The sequence below is a fragment of the Heterodontus francisci genome, chromosome 13, assembly GCF_036365525.1.
Source record: "Heterodontus francisci isolate sHetFra1 chromosome 13, sHetFra1.hap1, whole genome shotgun sequence".
Classification (NCBI taxonomy): domain Eukaryota; kingdom Metazoa; phylum Chordata; class Chondrichthyes; order Heterodontiformes; family Heterodontidae; genus Heterodontus; species Heterodontus francisci.
This window is the reverse complement of record NC_090383.1, coordinates 9,888,046-9,906,449: the sequence shown is the minus strand read 5'-3', so window position 1 is coordinate 9,906,449 and position 18,404 is coordinate 9,888,046. Positions and strand designations below refer to the sequence as shown.

Below are 18,404 nucleotides of genomic sequence, written 5' to 3'. Positions count from 1 at the left end.
AAAGCAGACATGGTGCTATCCTCTGTCGCTTTTGGGCAGCTGAGATTCATGTCCGACACAGAACTTGAAGCCACTCCCTGTGAGTTTAGTTCTGAATCTAAGCAATAGTTCTTCCTGGCATTCATTCGCCTATTGCATTTAAATTAAAGCAGTCAAGTTCAGCAGAGGTTAATTTGGGCCAGTGTGAATTTGTGCACCACTTTGAGTGAGGAAGTTTGGTGCCAGGTGGTAAAGCCTGACTAAAATTGTTCTGCGATTTGAAGGTTGTTTGAGAATGATGGTGAATTATGCTAATTTTCACACTTTTAATGTCGGAGTCAAGAAGGCAATTAAAAACTATAATGAAACTCTTCAACACAGCAATTTTAAAATTAAATGGAGTTACTTGACTCATTAATATTCTACTATGGCATCTGCTCTCATAAGTGGCAACAAGCAACTGCTGCAATCTCAGACCTGAAAATGCCAGCAAACAGGCAGTAATGGCAATTTCACTGAAATGGTCTTGAAATTAGAAGTTCTCAAAGCAATAATACTAAACTAAAACAAACATGCAAATAATAATACAGCGGTCTCACCATCAAGCATAGGATTGTGGAAGTTTGTAGCCCTTGAAATGCTACACAGGAGGAAAGTCATAAAGAAAATAAATTGAAATCCCAAAATGTTGGGTTAAAATAATGTTATGTGCTCGCCGTGCTTGGAAGTAAGTTTTTTTTTTTTGGTATCCATGATAATGAAGCTTATTTTTAAACACTTTTTTAAAAAGCTCTAATATGTCAGAATTTCTCAAAGCAACGCTAGAGTTTGAATTGACCTTAACTATGTTAGCAAACAGCATCAGTTGATGTCACAGAATGTGTGGGAGAGCTATTTGGGGAGATAAAGAAAAGAGAGGAGATTCAGTGAGGAACTTGGGCAAACAATAAGGAAAAGAGTAAGACAAATATTCAGAGACAAATAGACAGTTTTATTCTGTTCGCTCTCTCTCACTTACCCCCCCCCCCCCCCCTCACCGTGCGCTCGCTCTCTTCTCTTCCCCCTCTCCTCGTGCGCTCGCTCTCTTACCCCTCCCCTCGTGTGCTCGCTCGCTCTCTTCCCCCTCCCCTCGTGTGCTCGCTCGCTCTCTTCCCCCTCCCCTCGTGTGCTCGCTCGCTCTCTTCCCCCTCCCCTCGTGTGCTCGCTCGCTCTCTTCCCCCTCCCCTCGTGTGCTCGCTCGCTCTCTTCCCCCTCCCCTCGTGTGCTCGCTCGCTCTCTTCCCCCTCCCCTCGTGTGCTCGCTCGCTCTCTTCCCCCTCCCCTCGTGTGCTCGCTCGCTCTCTTCCCCCTCCCCTCGTGTGCTCGCTCGCTCTCTTCCCCCTCCCCTCGTGTGCTCGCTCGCTCTCTTCCCCCTCCCCTCGTGTGCTCGCTCGCTCTCTTCCCCCTCCCCTCGTGTGCTCGCTCGCTCTCTTCCCCCTCCCCTCGTGTGCTCGCTCGCTCTCTTCCCCCTCCCCTCGTGTGCTCGCTCGCTCTCTTCCCCCTCCCCTCGTGTGCTCGCTCGCTCTCTTCCCCCTCCCCTCGTGTGCTCGCTCGCTCTCTTCCCCCTCCCCTCGTGCGCTCGCTCGCTCTCTTCCCCCTCCCCTCGTGCGCTCGCTCGCTCTCTTCCCCCTCCCCTCGTGCGCTCGCTCGCTCTCTTCCCCCTCCCCTCGTGCGCTCGCTCGCTCTCTTCCCCCTCCCCTCGTGCGCTCGCTCGCTCTCTTCCCCCTCCCCTCGTGCGCTCGCTCGCTCTCTTCCCCCCCTCCCCTCGTGCGCTCGCTCGCTCTCTTCCCCCCCTCCCCTCGTGCGCTCGCTCGCTCTCTTCCCCCCCCTCCCCTCGTGCGCTCGCTCGCTCTCTTCCCCCCCCTCCCCTCGTGCGCTCGCTCGCTCTCTTCCCCCCCCCCTCCCCTCGTGCGCTCGCTCGCTCTCTTCCCCCCCCCCTCCCCTCGTGCGCTCGCTCGCTCTCTTCCCCCCCCTCCCCTCGTGCGCTCGCTCGCTCTCTTCCCCCCCTCCCCTCGTGCGCTCGCTCGCTCTCTTCCCCCCCTCCCCTCGTGCGCTCGCTCGCTCTCTTCCCCCCCTCCCCTCGTGCGCTCGCTCGCTCTCTTTCCCCCCCCTCCCCTCGTGCGCTCGCTCGCTCTCTTCCCCCCCCTCCCCTCGTGCGCTCGCTCGCTCTCTTCCCCCCCCTCCCCTCGTGCGCTCGCTCTCTTCCCCCCCTCCCCTCGTGCGCTCGCTCGCTTCCCCCCCCTCCCCTCGTGCGCTCGCTCGCTCGCTTCCCCCCCTCCCCTCGTGCGCTCGCTCGCTCTCTTCCCCCCCCCTCCCCTCGTGCGCTCGCTCGCTCTCTTCCCCCCCCCCTCCCCTCGTGCGCTCGCTCGCTCTCTTCCCCCCCCCCTCCCCTCGTGCGCTCGCTCGCTCTCTTCCCCCCCCTTCCCCTCGTGCGCTCGCTCGCTCTCTTCCCCCCCCCCTCCCCTCGTGCGCTCGCTCGCTCTCTTCCCCCCCCCTCCCCTCGTGCGCTCGCTCGCTCTCTTCCCCCCCCCCCCTCCCCTCGTGCGCTCGCTCTCTTCCCCCCCCCTCCCCTCGTGCGCTCGCTCGCTCTCTTCCCCCCCCCCCTCCCCTCGTGCGCTCGCTCGCTCTCTTCCCCCCCCTCCCCTCGTGCGCTCGCTCTCTTCCCCCCCCTCCCCTCGTGCGCTCGCTCTCTTCCCCCCCCTCCCCGCGTGCGCTTGCTCGCTCTCTTCTCCCCCCACCACCACCACATATGCTCGGTCTTCCCGTTTTCTCTCTTGTTCAGTGCTTCACCTGGGAACAGCTCTTTGTAGTAACTAACTATTTCTCCTGTCTGCTTGCCCATGATTTGCAGTGCCTGCTCTTCGTGTCCACTCAGGGTTTTGCTTCTGCTCATGCTTTTTTTTTCCAAAAATATTTTTTTACTGATAAATTTGTAAAGGTCTAATTCAAGTATGGTAGTTCACATAGTTAGTGCAACACAGACCAGTTAGGTTAAATACAGCTCCTGGCACTCTAAGGTGCTTTGCGCACTTACAATGCAAATTGCATCTACATTTTCATTAAATTATATATTTCCCGATGCGTACAGCCCGCGGAGTCTTACACTCATTCCAGCCCCTTATTGTACTTTGGTGGGAGGGCCCTCAGCTGGCCTGTACCCAGTCAACCTTTGCGCCAAGCTTCAGTGTGTTCCTTAGCACATAGTCCTGGACCTTGGAATGTGCTCATTTGCAATCCTCAGTCGTGGATAGCTCCTTGCACTGGAAGACCAGCAAGGTTCGGGCAGACCAAAGACTATCTTTCACCAAGTTGATGGCCTTAGAACAAAAAGTTGATGCTTGTCTCTGTGTGCGACCTTGGGAACAGCCCGCAGAGTCCTCTGTTACGGAGTTGCTGGGGATGAACCTTGACAAAAACCACTGCATTTCTGTGCAGTCGATGTTTGCAAACACGCATTCTACCAGGAGATGAGGGTGACTGTCTGTCTCTTTCCTACAGCAGCTACCTGGAGGACAGCGGTGCGGTGGCATTGAGACGCCGGCTGTGTATGAAGAATCTGACACTCACCACCAGTCTGGCTATGCCCTGGTGCTTGTTTGGAGATTATGCTAATGAGGCGTTCTTGCCAAATGACTTTGACTATCACTGTGTCTGTCGACTTTGACAGTCTGCTAAGGGAACCATCTGACAGGTTTCGCCATCTCCCTTTCCTGCAGGGCCTCGGATATTACATGGCTGGTTAACTTGTGGTTAGCGGTGTTCTTCTGCTGCTCCTTTTGTATTCCTATGTAGCTGCTTGTTTCCTTTGGAGGGAGAGAAGATATAAAAGCATTTCATGAAAATGTAACGTGGAAGTGCATTGTCCCTTTAAATCAAGCATCTTTGAAGACAAACTGTCGCCCTTCATGTCCTGCGTGGATTGCTAGAGTGATTTTGAGTAAAAAAGATGCTTGAGTGTTCGCAGAGGTTGCCTTTTGCAGAATTGAGTTGCTCATACTCCAGATGCTAACAGAGAAAAAATTAGAGATAAGTTAATAAAGGCTTTTAGAATCGTAGAATGAGGTAGTACAAAGGGAGGCCATTCAGCCCATGCAGCTAGTGCTGCCTGTTTTGAAAGAGCTATCCAATGAGTCACACTCCTGCTCTTTCTCCATAGCACTGTAAATTTTTCCTTTTCAAATATTTATCCAACTCCTCTTTAAAACTTATTGTTGAATCTGCTTCCATCACCTTCACAGGCAGTGTACTCCAACAACAACTTATTTATATCGCACCTTTAACATCATAAAACGTCCAAAGGCACTTCATAGGAGCACTATATAAAACAAAATGTCACCGAGCTGCGCAAGGAGATTTTTCAGGCAGATGACAAAAAGCTTCTTTGAAGAGGTAGCTTTTAAGGCGTGTCTTCAAGGAGGAAAGCGAGGGAGTGAGGTGGAGAGGTGTTGGGAGGCAGTTCCAAAGCTTAGGGCCCAGGCAGCTGAAGGCACAGCCACCAGTGGTGGAGCGATTAAAATCAGGGACACTCGAGACCAGAATTAGATGAGTGCAGATATCTCGAAGGGTTGGGGTTCTGGGGGAGATTACAGAGATAGGGAACTGTGAGGCCATGGAGGGATTTGAAAACGAGGATGAGAATTTTAAAATGAAGATGTTGCTTGACAGGCAGCCAGTGTAGGTCAGCAAGCACAGGGGATGATAGTGAATAGGCAGCAGAGGTTTGGATAGCCTCAAGTTTGTGGAGAGTAGAATGTGGGAGACTGGCCAGGAGTACGTTGGAATAGTCAAGTCTAGAGGTAACAAAGGCATGAATGAGGGTTTCAGCAGCAGATGAGCTGAGACAGTGGGGTCATCAGGCGATGTTATGGAGGTGGAAATAGGCGGTCTTAGTGATTGTGTGGTCGTAGACCATTGCACCTCACTGTACCGAAACTATTGTTGTATCGGGTTCTTTTGCCAGTTATCTTAAATCTATGTTCTATGCTTATGACTCTTCTGCAGTGGAAACAATTCCTCCTTACTCTATCAAAACTCTTTGTGGTTTTGAAAGTTTAGCAAATCTACTCTTAACCCTTTCTGTTCTGAGGCAATCAACCCCAGATTCCTGAGTCTCTCCACATAACCCCATGTCCTTTATCTCAGCTACCATCCTAGTGAATCTTCTGGGCACCTTCTCTGTGGTACTAAGAATTGGCCACAATACTCCAGCTGGGGCCTAACTTGTGTTGCAAAAGTTTGGCATAACTTTCTTGCTGTTCTGTTTCTGAAGCCAAGGGTCCTGTATGCCTTTTCAACAGCCTTCTGAACTTGTCCTGCCCCCTTCAAAGACTTGTGTACATGCATCACCTTGGCAAATGTGTCCAGATTTATCTTAGCTCCCTTTTGTGAGGCCTCTTCTGTACCCTTTAGCCGTTTGTTGGGGGGGATGGTAGTAGTGCTGACTGATTCTGCCATTTCCCTGCAGCCAACCTGCATTACCCTCTTTATTGGGCTATGAAGGCAAGAATCCTGTAATCTTGCTCTTCTAGCCTTGATATCTAACAAAAGAATCTCCGCAGCTGCATCCGAGAATCTGGGAGCCATTGCAGCTACTGGCACGCCTGAAGGTGCTATTGCTGCAGCCATCCTTGCTGTCCCTTTAACTGGCTGCAGGACAGTATTTTCCTTACTCCCAGTAGCAGTAAATTTATCAGGAGTGCTATTACTAATCAAAACCATCTTGCATAGCAAATGTGTTCTGGGAAGAAATTACAACTGGTGAGTAGTGGGTTCTCATAAGCGGCTGATTGTCCCATTAAAGGAAGGAAAATTCAGCTTAGCAACTTTTGAGGTTTTGTATGACATACCATTACCGAGTCAAACTGTTGAAATTTGTAATAAATGCATTTGTTTATAAAAGTTGAAGTCCAGTATTAGTTTGCCATTTGTTAGTGCAGTCTGTTTAAAAAGCCTTGTTGGGAATTTTGCAGTATGGCAAGGGGATGCTTCAGAAAAAAGAAACATTTTCTGTTCTGATGAAATGTCGTTTTAATGAATAAACAGCTAACTGCCCTTTAATATGGAGGACTGAAAATGAGCAGCAAAGCTTGCTATTATACTATATTAAAGAAGCACTTCATTAACTTTTGAAATAATATTAATGGGGTTATTTAGGGAAAAAGTCACTCTAACTTTTAGACAGTTGACCAGTCAAGGGAAATTCCTGTCTCGATGTTGGCAGATTTTTCTGTTTTCAGCTACTGAACTTGGATGCTTGGACTCAGCATTATTAGAAATGCACCAAAGGGAATACTGTGGGTAGTTGGAATAGATAGATTGAAGGCATTCTCAATCCTGGAACTGTGATAGTATAATATGAATATTTTTTGGCCAGCTCAGTTTCTGGCATGTGTGACGATTCATGCTTAAGAGCCTCCAAAACTAAGGAGTCCACATGGCTGGAGTCTCTATTCGCCTGACTCCTCATAAGGTCACACCTCATTATCTAAGTTTGTAGAACTTAGTTGCAGGTTGGTAAGAGAAAAAGGAAACATTGGCATTTATACAACACAACCTCAAGATGTCCCAAAGCGCCGGACAACCAATGAAGTACTTTTGAAACATGGCAGCCAACTTGCGCACAGCAAGCTCCCACAAACAGCAATGTGATAGTGACCAGATAATCTGTTTTAGTGATTTAGTTGAGGGATAAATATTGGTTAAGATACCTTTTGAGAAGTCCCCTGCTGTTATGTCCACTTGAGAAAGCAGACAGCAGCACTCCCTCACTGCTGCAGTGGTGTGTCGGTCTCGTTTTTTTTTATTGCTTATGTCTTTGATCAAGGTTTAGGGACCCCTATGTGAGTGCAGGAGCATTATTGGATTTTAGTAGCAAAATTGCACAGCATAATAAGCTTCCTGTTGTTGGTCCCGGCTGGACAAACATTAGGACATTGGCTGACGACGTTATCTGCAGCCAAGTGACTGGTCAGTCACTGGGGGAGGACAATTACATGAGGTTCTGGCTTGGGTATTGGATTACTGCGTTTGCTACAGTGGATTGGGTTCCGTTGCCAGGCTTGTTACTATGCAACCTCTACACCAAAGAAACCCTGCCCTCCCTTCTCTCTCCTTCCCCAAGAGCATCGATCCTTAATTGGTCATTAGAACACTAACAGCTAAGGGTTTGAGCCCTTGGTATGGGGACAACAGAGAACTTCTAAAGCATTTCCTTGGCTTTCTGCAATCCAGTCACATCAGACTTTGACCTCTGGATACAGGAGTCAGCGAATTTCCCTTCAATTAATGTCTTTCAGCAAAACTGTCATTGTAAAATTGAGTTTCCTCATTATTTATATAAACAAAGTGAGTCCTGACAAGGCAGCAGACCGCTGTCGTCATCAGAATGCTCTAAGCTGCGCACATGCGCAAACCTACGTCTTGCCAGGAGTAAGTGATGTATGCGCAGGATGACGTCATCGTGCAGCGCCAACGTCATGGTGTATCCGTGTCTGGTCCATCTTCGTGCATGCGCGATAAAGCGTCATTGGGTATCCAGCCCCTTCCTCAGCTGGAGGGAGCGGCTGGATGGGAAACTTTGAGACTGGCGCTCGATCCCCGTCACTCGCTCCTGCCCCACTAGCTTCTCTTCCTCCGCCCCCCGGCAACTCGCTCCAGCGTTTTCCCCCACTCCCCTGGCTGATTGTTTCCACTTCTCGCTTCGCACCACTCCGCTCTCTGGCTGGTCGTTCCCAACTTCCCCGCACCCTCCTCCAGCCGCTAGCTCTAGGCTGTGCTGCTTCCCTCCTCTCGGCCACTCGCTCCTACATTGCCCCGTCACTCCTTGCTTCTTCGGGCAGGGCATGGAGAACGATCAAACGTGGGAGCGAGTGGCCAAGAGGAGGGGAGTGGTGCGGCCTATAACTAGCGTCTGGGGGGGTGCGGAGGGGTAGAGAAGTGGGAAGCGAATAGCCGGAGAGCGGGGTGGCACGAAGCGAGGAACGGGGAACAATCGGGTCAGGGAGTGAGGAGGAGCAGCGAGGTCTGGAGCGAGCGGCTGAGGTGGGGGAGAAAGCGAGTTGCCGAGGGAGGCCAGTGGGGCATGAGCTAGTAGCTGCATTCGGGTGAAATCAGTCCTGGTCAGTCAGATAAACGAATCACGATAATGAATTGGCAGCACATTTTTATACTCTGCCCGATTTTCTTTTCCATCGATCAGGGTGCCAATTCACTATCTTCCAAAAGTATCAGAACACTGAAATTCAATCATAAAATTCCTTTTGTATTTAATTGGATTACGGGAATATTAACTGGATCTGAGTTAGCATCCTATAACTACATAGTAGCATATTACTGGGCTTCCATCCAACTTAATGTAAGGTTAGTTTGTCAGAACGATCTAATCATAAGCATTTCCTGTGATGAATTGAGCAGCGCCATCTTTAATCCTGGCAGCTACCTGAACGTCGCAGACACTGACGTTCCAGTTGAAGAGCCTGAATTTGCGCAAGTACTTCGTTAGTGGTTGCGTTGTCAGTGAATGCAGCCTTGTACAAATAGAAATTTGCCTTCAGCTTGCAGTGTGCCAGCAAGTATGGCACTTTCGCCATGCCATTCCAGTACCTCATATCATGCTTACTCATTGGCAACAGCTTCATGTAAGTCCACATGAGGGAATTTTGGTGAAAAGATGTGCCTGCTGTCAGGCTGATTTCCCCTCCAGGATGCTCAGTAACAGACCCAACATGTAAGACAGAACTTTGGTGCAATCATTTATTCCTTTTGCTCCACACCCACCTCAGAACTTGGATCTATGCATAGGTTAAAGGAAGCCTTTACTTTGTATTCCTGGGACGGGAAGGTGAACAAATTTCACAAACGCGTTAACTGCCCCTTTGTGATAGGGATCCGCAGATCTGATTCTTAATTTTACCGATTATTCTTCCCCTTCCTCTTTGTTTTGTTCAGTTCTACTCGGGGGTTTACAGATCTTCCAGTTTCTAGTTCTAGCAAAAGGTCGACACCTGGAATTTTAACTTGTCTTTTTGTATTTTCCATTCCCTTTGCTTATATGCACGCTTCCCAGAATTTTTTTTTTCCTGCTGAGTGTTGTGTCTCTTTTATGGTCAGAGAATTTTCAAAAACATTTTCAGAGAACGGTAAATGTTATTGTTTTCACCTTGTGATCTTTTTGGATGCAATACAGAATTCCGTGGTAAAGATATTGCGGTTAAGAGACACTCTTCCACCAAAGTAGGTAAGGGGGGGTTGATCGGGGAGGGGAGGGGTGGGGGGTGGGGAATAACTGCTTTGGGAAATGAAGAGGATTGAGAGGTTTCACCGCAAGGTTTTTCTCTGTTTCTCTGGACATGATTGTGCTGACTGTATATTACAGACCAGTAGTCACTCTAAGAAGGTTGCCATGGCATTCAATGATGTCAAACAATTGCAACATCTGTGTGCGGTTTATAAGAAAGGTCAGACTGTTTTCTACTGAAACAGAAAACCATTACTGTGTCCAAACTTGAATAGAGGGTAGTTGCATTTTGCATTCGCATGAGTTAAAAAATGATATTTAGTTTGTCCATTTATTTTATGCTTCAGTTGTATTTTTGTACAAGTGTCACAACTAATGCTAACTGTAGTAGTGAAAAATAACTTTCATAACAGTGAGTAGTCCATGATTCTGATATATTTGCAAAAACTAAATACTGATTTTTGACCATGATCAGAATCTCAATATATTCTGAACAGCAAACCGATGATCTTGGGTTTACTGTCTGAGCAGTCATTGAGATGGCAGACTGCCCAGTGAAAGCTTAGATTGTCTCCATGCTCCATGTTTTTACACAACAGTTCAAGGGCTCGTCATATCCAGCTGGGTATTCAGTGGATTTAGAGGAGTGGTCAGTTATCCTGACTTAACCTTCCTGTTTTCCATCCAGAGCTAGTGGCTGGAATTTTACCAGCCCTCTGGAGGAGGGCTCGTAAAATTGAAACGGAAAGGCATCACGGGGGATATTCCCAAAAGCAAGAATGGCAGTGGCTTGACTGACAGGTGACGGGCAGCCAACTAATTCAATTAACTGGCCATTTAACAGCCACTGCCATTTTGCCAGCATTGACATGGCCCCCCCCCCATTGCCTGGGGAGACCATCAGGTGCATCGAGGTGGCTTCCCAGGGACAGGCCTTTATTTCTGGCTGTTCCATGACCTGTGGAGGGGCCCCCTGGCGGCAGTGGCCACCCCCGAGGCTCCAATGGAGGGCTCCACGGCACATTGCAAAAGATTTTTTACCCGCCCTTCAAGGGTGTCTCAATGTGGAAGTGCCCTTCTCCCTACACCCTCTGCAGCGACCACCTCGATCGGTGACGCTGTCAAGATGCTGGGCCAGCAACTTTGAGAAGCAGGCCGCCAACTTTATTTGGATGGCAGTCCTGGTGGTGGCCTTCTAATTAGCCCTTGCTGGTGATATTGCCCCTGGGGTCCTGCCGACAGCCTGTGCAGGCTCAGCTGCGGGACTTCCTTGCTTGAAGTAAAATTCAGTCAACTGAGTGGACTCAACTTTATAAACCTGGCAGAGTTAAGAAATTGACCCTAACCAAAAACTACGATTGACGATCTCTGTCACGTTGCCCTTGGTACATTAATCCTCCTCGCCCTCATCAAGCTCTCTGTAGCCTTCAGTGTGGTCAACTACATCATCCTCCTCCAATATCACTCCTCCATCAGCTAGCTTAGTAGAACCACCCTTGCTTGTTTACACTCTCACTGATCCGATTGTAGTCAGAGCATCTCAAGCAATGGCTTCTCTTCCCACTCCAGCACTGTCACCTCTGGAGTCTCCAAGGATCCCACTTTGGTCTCCTCCTCTTCCTCACCTGCCCCTTGGCAGATCATCCACAGACGTGCGGTCAGCTTTCATGTGTTTGTTGACATCACTTTTCTTAACCTCTCCACTGTGTTCAGACTGCTTGTTCCAGTCTTGTTTGAGCCACCATTTGCTCCTGTTGAACATTAGGAAGACTGAAGTTAGAAACTCCGTATCCCTGCCAACACTGATCAATAACCAGTGACCCAGGGATAGCCAGGTTTCCTGCTTTCGATCACTATCCATTAACCCCTGTTGAAAGCTGTTGGTGGTTATTGGATGAGAAGAGCGTCGGGGTCAGCCATTACATTATACAAAGTGGACAACCTCTTGTTAGCTCAAAAGTGGATACTGAACAATTGGGTAAGAGTGTGGGGAGGACATAAAGAGAAACACAAGTGCATAGGGGCAAGGAAAGGTGGACAAAATAATTATGGCACCTTTGGGTCATTCATGAATCTTACAATAGTAACCTCAAAGTTCCATAAAGTTCACGGTGCAAATTGTAGCTGATCTGCTGGAAGGTACAGACTTAATGGGCAAAATGAATTTTTCACTTTCAGTAGAATTGCTATTAAAAGATGAGTTTTCAAAAAAAAGTCATCGATAACTGAAATGAAATGATTAAATGGACTGAGGAAAAAATGAAATGAGAAAGAAAAACAGAGACAAATGAGAGTGTAAAAGATAAAGTCCATTTACATCATGTTACATATGAAACTCCAAAAAAGAATACGATACTAAATTAGATTATAAAAAATGACTACAGTTGAACTGGACAATTGGCAAATAATGTACACCATGTCACTGAGCATATATTCAGGTAAGTTTAAAAACTCTGAATTAAATGGGGCAATATTGGCCCATTCCAATCATTTTGCAAACTTGTCCAGTTTCTATCAGAGTTTGGGAATCATATCTGCCCGCAGTGACAACTGATTTAATGGACCTGCTTGTGAAACTGCACTGCTAAAACTCCATCTAAATTAAAAATCCCAGGGTATAAAAAAGGGAAACGTTTTCAACTGTTGCTTGACGCCAATGATGGAGAAGGCTGGCATTGAAGCTGTCTGGAATTTGAGAGGTAAGATGGCACCACTGTTTCTCCCCCCCCCCCCCCCCCCCCCTTTTTTTCCTCCTGTTCTGTGCTTTCCAGCTAAAACAATGAAGTGTGAAGTTCGTAATTGCTTTTTATGACCTTGTTAATGAACTTTCAAAGATGCTGCAACTTTTTGTTTGGAAATATTGAAAAGACCAGTTAAGGAGTGGCAAATTTGCTCATTGAGAGTTAATTCACTGATGGTGAGATGGAACTCTTTGGCAGAGTTAGGCGTGGCTTTTGCTGCAGATGTTACGTTAACTTGTTCTGCGTTGTTCATGGGAGAAGGCAAGTGGCCTTTGTAGGAGACAAAACACTCGCCACCAACTTTCGGCGAGCTCTTGAAACAATTTACTGCACTGTGGTCATTGGGATTTGAATCAACTGAGTAACATTTGGCTCAGGGCACTTAAAACAGATGCTGCTCAACTATCCATTTCATATTGTCGTAATTGGAAACTGCAAAGCTGAAGGTTTTAATGTTTAACTGAATTTTTGCAAATATAAGAAGGCCAGAACAAGCTTTAAAAAAAAAATTTAATCTGTGTAACTGCAAATACAAGATTACACAAGCAGCTCATGTACACAATTTTTAAACTTGGATTTCAGCTTATTCATTTCTGATTTCAGAACTTAGAGGTTGATCACAGCTATAAAATAAAATACTTTTGGTTCTACAAATTAAGCCTTGCAAAATCCAAAAATGGCAGTCAGTGAATTGGAATGTACAAGTTCACTTCTCTGCTTAATACCCTACAGTTTTTCCACTTTCTTGAGCCAAATAACAGCCTTGACCTTCACTTTCTTTTTTATAAAGGTGGCTGTTACGTTAACTCTGGAGGGAATGAGCGTTACTGTCGTCCTCATTGGGCTAACAGGATCCGATGGAACATACTCACGATTAATGAACTTTTCTGTCAGTTCCCATTAAAATAACTGAAATGTGACAAAGTTATCATTTTGTTTTTTATAAGGAGAAAAGATCCCCCATTGGGTTTCATCTCCACTGATGTATATTACAGAGGTATAGTGAGCGATCTGTAAGTTTTATTCTCGCATACTCAGTTTGTGTCAGTTTTGCCAGTGACATTGTCAGCTGTGGCTGTTAAACAACATATGATGCACATTGAACAGGGAGCTTGAAACGGCATTGGGACCAGGCACTCAGCTGTCACTTCAGTACACTATCAGAAATGATGACCCATTGATTGTAACCATGGAAATATGTGCAGAGTGAACTGTTCTGCTTTTCTGACCAGTGAGCATAGATGCAGGAAACTAATTTATAGGAGACAGGAAATAAAACATGGAAAAACATAAATTGTAAATCAGAAGATTTTGAATTCTATATACCTTTTTATCTTTTATCTTAATATGTTTAGAACTTGCACGGATAGACTCAAAATGACAGTCACGCACTCCACTGGCACGTCCTGATTTCCAATTTGACTGTGCTTGTAAGAAATGGTTCAGTGTTCACAACAGTTTTTGCATACAATCTGTTGAAGATTTAAAGATAGTCAGGGTAGTTAATCTTCCTCGCTATCTGGCACCACCTAAATTTATGCGGCCGGATAATCATTTTTGTAAATCAGACAGAACAATTAAGGTCCTTGGAGTCTTGCTTGCGAATGATGTATTATTTTCCAAAGATGTAAGATAAAGGGAAATTTTTACCATTGGATTCTTTACTGAACAATTTTTGCAGCATGATATGTGACTCCAGTAGTAGCACGCACGTACAGCAACAAATTTTAATTGTTCCTCGCCCATTATTGGTGGTGTAGAGGTTTTGTGTTGTGCCTTTTAGAGGGTCTCCTGAATCTGATTCTAAAAGTGATTTTGTTAATGCTTTAATATTTTTTCAGTGCTACATAGATCTTAAGTCATTAGTGATAAGATTGTTACCCAGTATACAGAATAGAGTTCTGCATTTCTATTTACATGTCCTGCTGGCTAATCAGGTCTCCCAAATAATGTAATTGCAAGGTTTGAAGTGTTGACATGTTGCAGGTTTTTCTTTGTTTTTCATTAGATAGTGGGAGAGTTGCTCTGAATTACTACATTCTTATATGGTCTTCAAGTATGATAACATTGGCAACTGTACAGAAATGTGTCAGAAGTGCATTTAAACTAAAATAGAATACTCATCTGAAAGCGTACAATTATGCATTGTGTTGCTAAATAAAATATATTTTCAGAACCATAATGCTACAGTGGTCTATTAGTATCACAATAAACACTGATGCAAATAGTGTAAATAAAATCTCATCAAATATATTAATAGGTCGCAGTTTATGACGAGTTCATTTTTCATAAATATGCAACATTATTAAGTTATGAATAACAAAGCACTCTGAGGTTTGACTGTCTTTGCGTGGTGAGCTAACATGACTGAGCAATTTTTGGTTAATATTTGAGCATTCTTTTTACTAACAATGAAATGACAACTTCCACATAGTCATTATTTCTGCAGTACAGGCTCCAGTTTTTTTTTCAAAACCAGCCCTGCTTTCAGTGCATTCTGAGGCAGACAGTAATTGTGAAAAAGTTTAGGAAATCTATCATGCAACATTCTCGACGCCAAAAATACAAAAAGTACCATTGTTGTAGGAAATGGCGACTGACACATTGTCTAAATTTATTTCGTTTTGTCAACTGCCCATTTCTTCTCCCAGTGACATTCCTAACATCACTGTGATCAGCTAGAATCCATAAACAATTCAGTACTTAAAAGAATACTTCATTCTTTATTTTGTACAACGAGAAACTAGCAAGTGAATTCAGTTTCTTTTTAGAATATATTTGCAACATATTCTGCTTGGCTAATCTTGTAGACCATTACCACTTTACCCTGTAGCCAACCTTCAGAATGCAGATGAACTACCAAGTAGGAACATTCAAGGAATGGATCACAAGAACTACTTATCTGATTCATATAACACACATGACCCAAAACATGATGTTTATGCTCAATGAATTTAGTTTCCTGCAAGCAGTCACCAAAGCCTTTATTTTTTCCAGATGCAGTAGCACATTGCAATAACCACTCAGCTATCAAAAGAATCAGAAATTATGATGTTGCCATTAATTATGCAGTAAATGTAATGATGTAAAACATGTTTGTGACACAGCCAACCTAGTGCATACAAAACCCTGTAAGCTATCAAATGACTATTTTGCTGTGTTCACTTTTCCATTGCACAGACCTGCTCTCTATCTCTCCTCAGCTTCAGTTCTGCTGCACTACTTTGGAATCCATTTTACACTGGATAAAGCAAATGTGAAGCCAGTTATGAAAGACCTGCTGTACTTTTGGTCCACTGCTTGTGAGCATTTGCCACCTTCATTTTTTGTGAACTTTCTCCCAACCTTCTGTCCAGTAGATGCTGCCTTTTTCTGGGGTTTGGTTTCACAGGCACTGGTCATCTTCTGGTACTAACCATTTTTCATGTAAGCAGTAAGCATCATTAATTCTGATGACAGATAATGATTCCTCCTGGAGAGGCCTATAGTTATGTGGACATGGGATGTGATTGGACTCTTTATGAATAATGTTTATGCTTTATTGATTTAAAGTCACATGCAATAGCCATTTCTGTCCAGCTCATAGTGTTAAAGGTTCCCAATAAACTTCATAAACCTCAAGTACCTTGAAGAGGATGAGCACATCAATGTATTTATTTTGTCCAAGCTGCGTTATCTGCAGATACCGAGTATCATCTCTGATTGTGGTATTCTAAAGCATGAAATCCAGATCGACTGTGTACTGCGAGACAGGTGCTTAACTCGGGAATTTGGAATATGTTGAAATTTCAAGGGCTGATCTCTCAAATCTAGCCAAGTTTGCATTTAGCGTTTAACTTAAGTTTAAATTAAATAGTAGTTTCTTTCGGTCTTAATCAGTGGTAAATGAGTTGCCTGCTAGTGCCAGCTCGACAGTTGGTTAATTAGGTAGCTAGTTAGAACTGCTTCCTTAGTCAGCAGGGCCTGACTCGGGTCTCTGGAATTCCAGCTAGAATAAATACAGGAGCTACTGCCAACGCAGCAAGTAAGTAGCAGGACATTCTGCTCGACTGAGTGCTGTGTGACAGAGTGCCTAACTCGGGAATTTAGTAAGTTGAGGGAATGCGGTGCAGTGAGGGAGGAGGTGCTGTTCTTGTCATTTACAGAACAAACAGTGATCCAAGGAAGGGAGCCAGAGAACGTGAGACCTGAGAGCTAAACCCCAGAGGCATTAATTAGCTGATTGGGTGGTGAGTTTTAAGGCTTTATTTCTTTCTAAACTGGGACAGTAGTTTAAACTGGTACAGGGCAGATATAAATATTGTATTATATTTGTAGCTTAACAAGTTAAACTACTTAATATAACTAGAAATTATCGTTTAATATTTCTAAACTCGAAACCTAATTATTAACATAAAACTCAATAATGATGGCAGGGCAGGGGACGTGTTGCAGCGGTAGCATGTGGGAGCTGGTGGATACCAGTGTGATCCACTGTAACCACATCTGCAGTCTATGTCTGCAGCTCAAGGAACTTCGGTTCAGAGTTGATGAACTGGAGTCCGAGATTTGGACACTGCGATGTATCTGGGAGAGGGAACGTTACTTGGATACTTGGTTCCAGGAGGCAGTATTTGGTCCATGGTGAGGGATGAAAAGGAGGATAAGATTAGATTAGAGATACAGCACTGAAACAGGCCCTTCGGCCCACCGAGTCTGTGCTGAACATCAACCACCCATTTATACTAATCCTACACTAATCCCATATTCCTACCAAACATCCCCACCTGTCCCTATATTTCCCTACCACCTACCTATACTAGTGACAATTTATAATGGCCAATTTACCTATCAACCTGCAAGTCTTTTGGCTTGTGGGAGGAAACCGGAGCACCCGGAGAAAACCCACGCAGACACAGGGAGAACTTGCAAACTCCACACAGGCAGTACCCGGAATCGAACCCGGGTCCCTGGAGCTGAGAGGTTGCGGTGCTAACCACTGCGCCACTGTGCCGCCCTTGCCGGATAACTTGCCGGAAGTCCCAAAAAAATTAATAGCTGATAGGGAACAGGTACTTAATACAATTAACATAAGTAAAACATCAGTAACAAGGAAATTGATGGAACTCAAGAGTGAGAAATCCCCAGGACCTGATTGTTTCCATCTGATGGTGTTAAAGGAAGTAGGGGAGCACATTATAGATGCCCTAACTATAGTCTTTCAGAGTTCCCTAGATTCAGGAGTGGTCCCCCTGGATTGGAAAGTTGCACATGTCACTCCACTTTTTAAGAAGGGTGAAAGGGGGAACCAAGGAAATTACAGGCCAGTTAGCCTGACATCTGTGGTGGGGAAGTTGCTGGAATCTATACTCAAGGATAGGGTGACTGAACACCTAGAAAAAATTCTGTTAATCAGGGACAGCCAGCATGGATTCATGACAGGAAGGTCATGCCTGACAAATCTCATTGAATTTTTTGAAGAGGTGACTAAGGTAGTGGACAGGGGAATGTCTATGGATGTTATTTACATGGACTTCCAGAAGGCATTTGATAAAGTCCCACATAAGAGACTGTTAACTAAGGTAGAAGCCCATGGAGTTGAGGGCAAATTATTGACATGGTTAAGAAGTTGGTTGAGTGGTAGGCGACAGAGAGTGGGGATAATGGGTAAGTACTCTGATTGGCAGGATGTAACTAGTGGTGTCCCGCAGGGATCTATGTTGGGGCCTCAATTATTCATGAACGACTTGGATGATGGCATAGTAAGTCATATATCCAGATTTGCTGCTGATACAAAGTTAGATGGCATTGTAGACAGTCTAGATGATGGCTTAAAATTGCAAGGAGATATTGACAGACCAGGTGAATGGCCAAATCTGTGGGAGATGGATTTCAATGTGGGCAAGTGCGAGGTTATCCATTTTGGACCAAAAAAGGATTAGAGTAGGGTACTTTCTAAATGGGAAGAGGTTAAGTACAGTGGATGTGACTTAGGGGTTTAGGTGCATAGATCTTTAAATTGCCACAAGCATGTGCAGAAAATAATCAAAAAGGCTAATGGAATGCTAGCCTTTATATCTAGAGGACTGGAGTATAAAGACACAGAGGTTATGCAGCAGCTGTACAAAACCCTGGTTAGACCCCACTTGGAGTACTGTGAGCAGTTCTGGGCACCACACCTTAGGAAGGATATATTGGCCTTGGAGGGAGTACAACGTAGGTTTACAAGAATGATACCTGGACTACAGGGGTTAAGTTACGAGGAGAGATTACACAAATTAGGCCTGTTTTCGCTAGAATTTAGAAGGTTAAGGGGTAATCTGATTGAAGTCCTCAAGATATTAACAGGAAAAGACAGGCTAGATAAAGATAAACTATTTCTACTGGTTGGAAATTCTAAAACTAGGGGGCATAGTCTAAAAATTAGGGCCA

The 18,404-nt window shown here is 45.3% G+C and overlaps 1 protein-coding gene across 7 annotated transcripts in view; it reads left to right on the top strand.

Moving 5' to 3' along the window:
- The window catches only part of plcb4a (phospholipase C, beta 4a), a 466,151-nt gene that overhangs the window by 125,276 nt on the left and 322,471 nt on the right, over nucleotides 1-18,404 (top strand). The gene's annotated exons all lie outside the window — the stretch shown is intronic.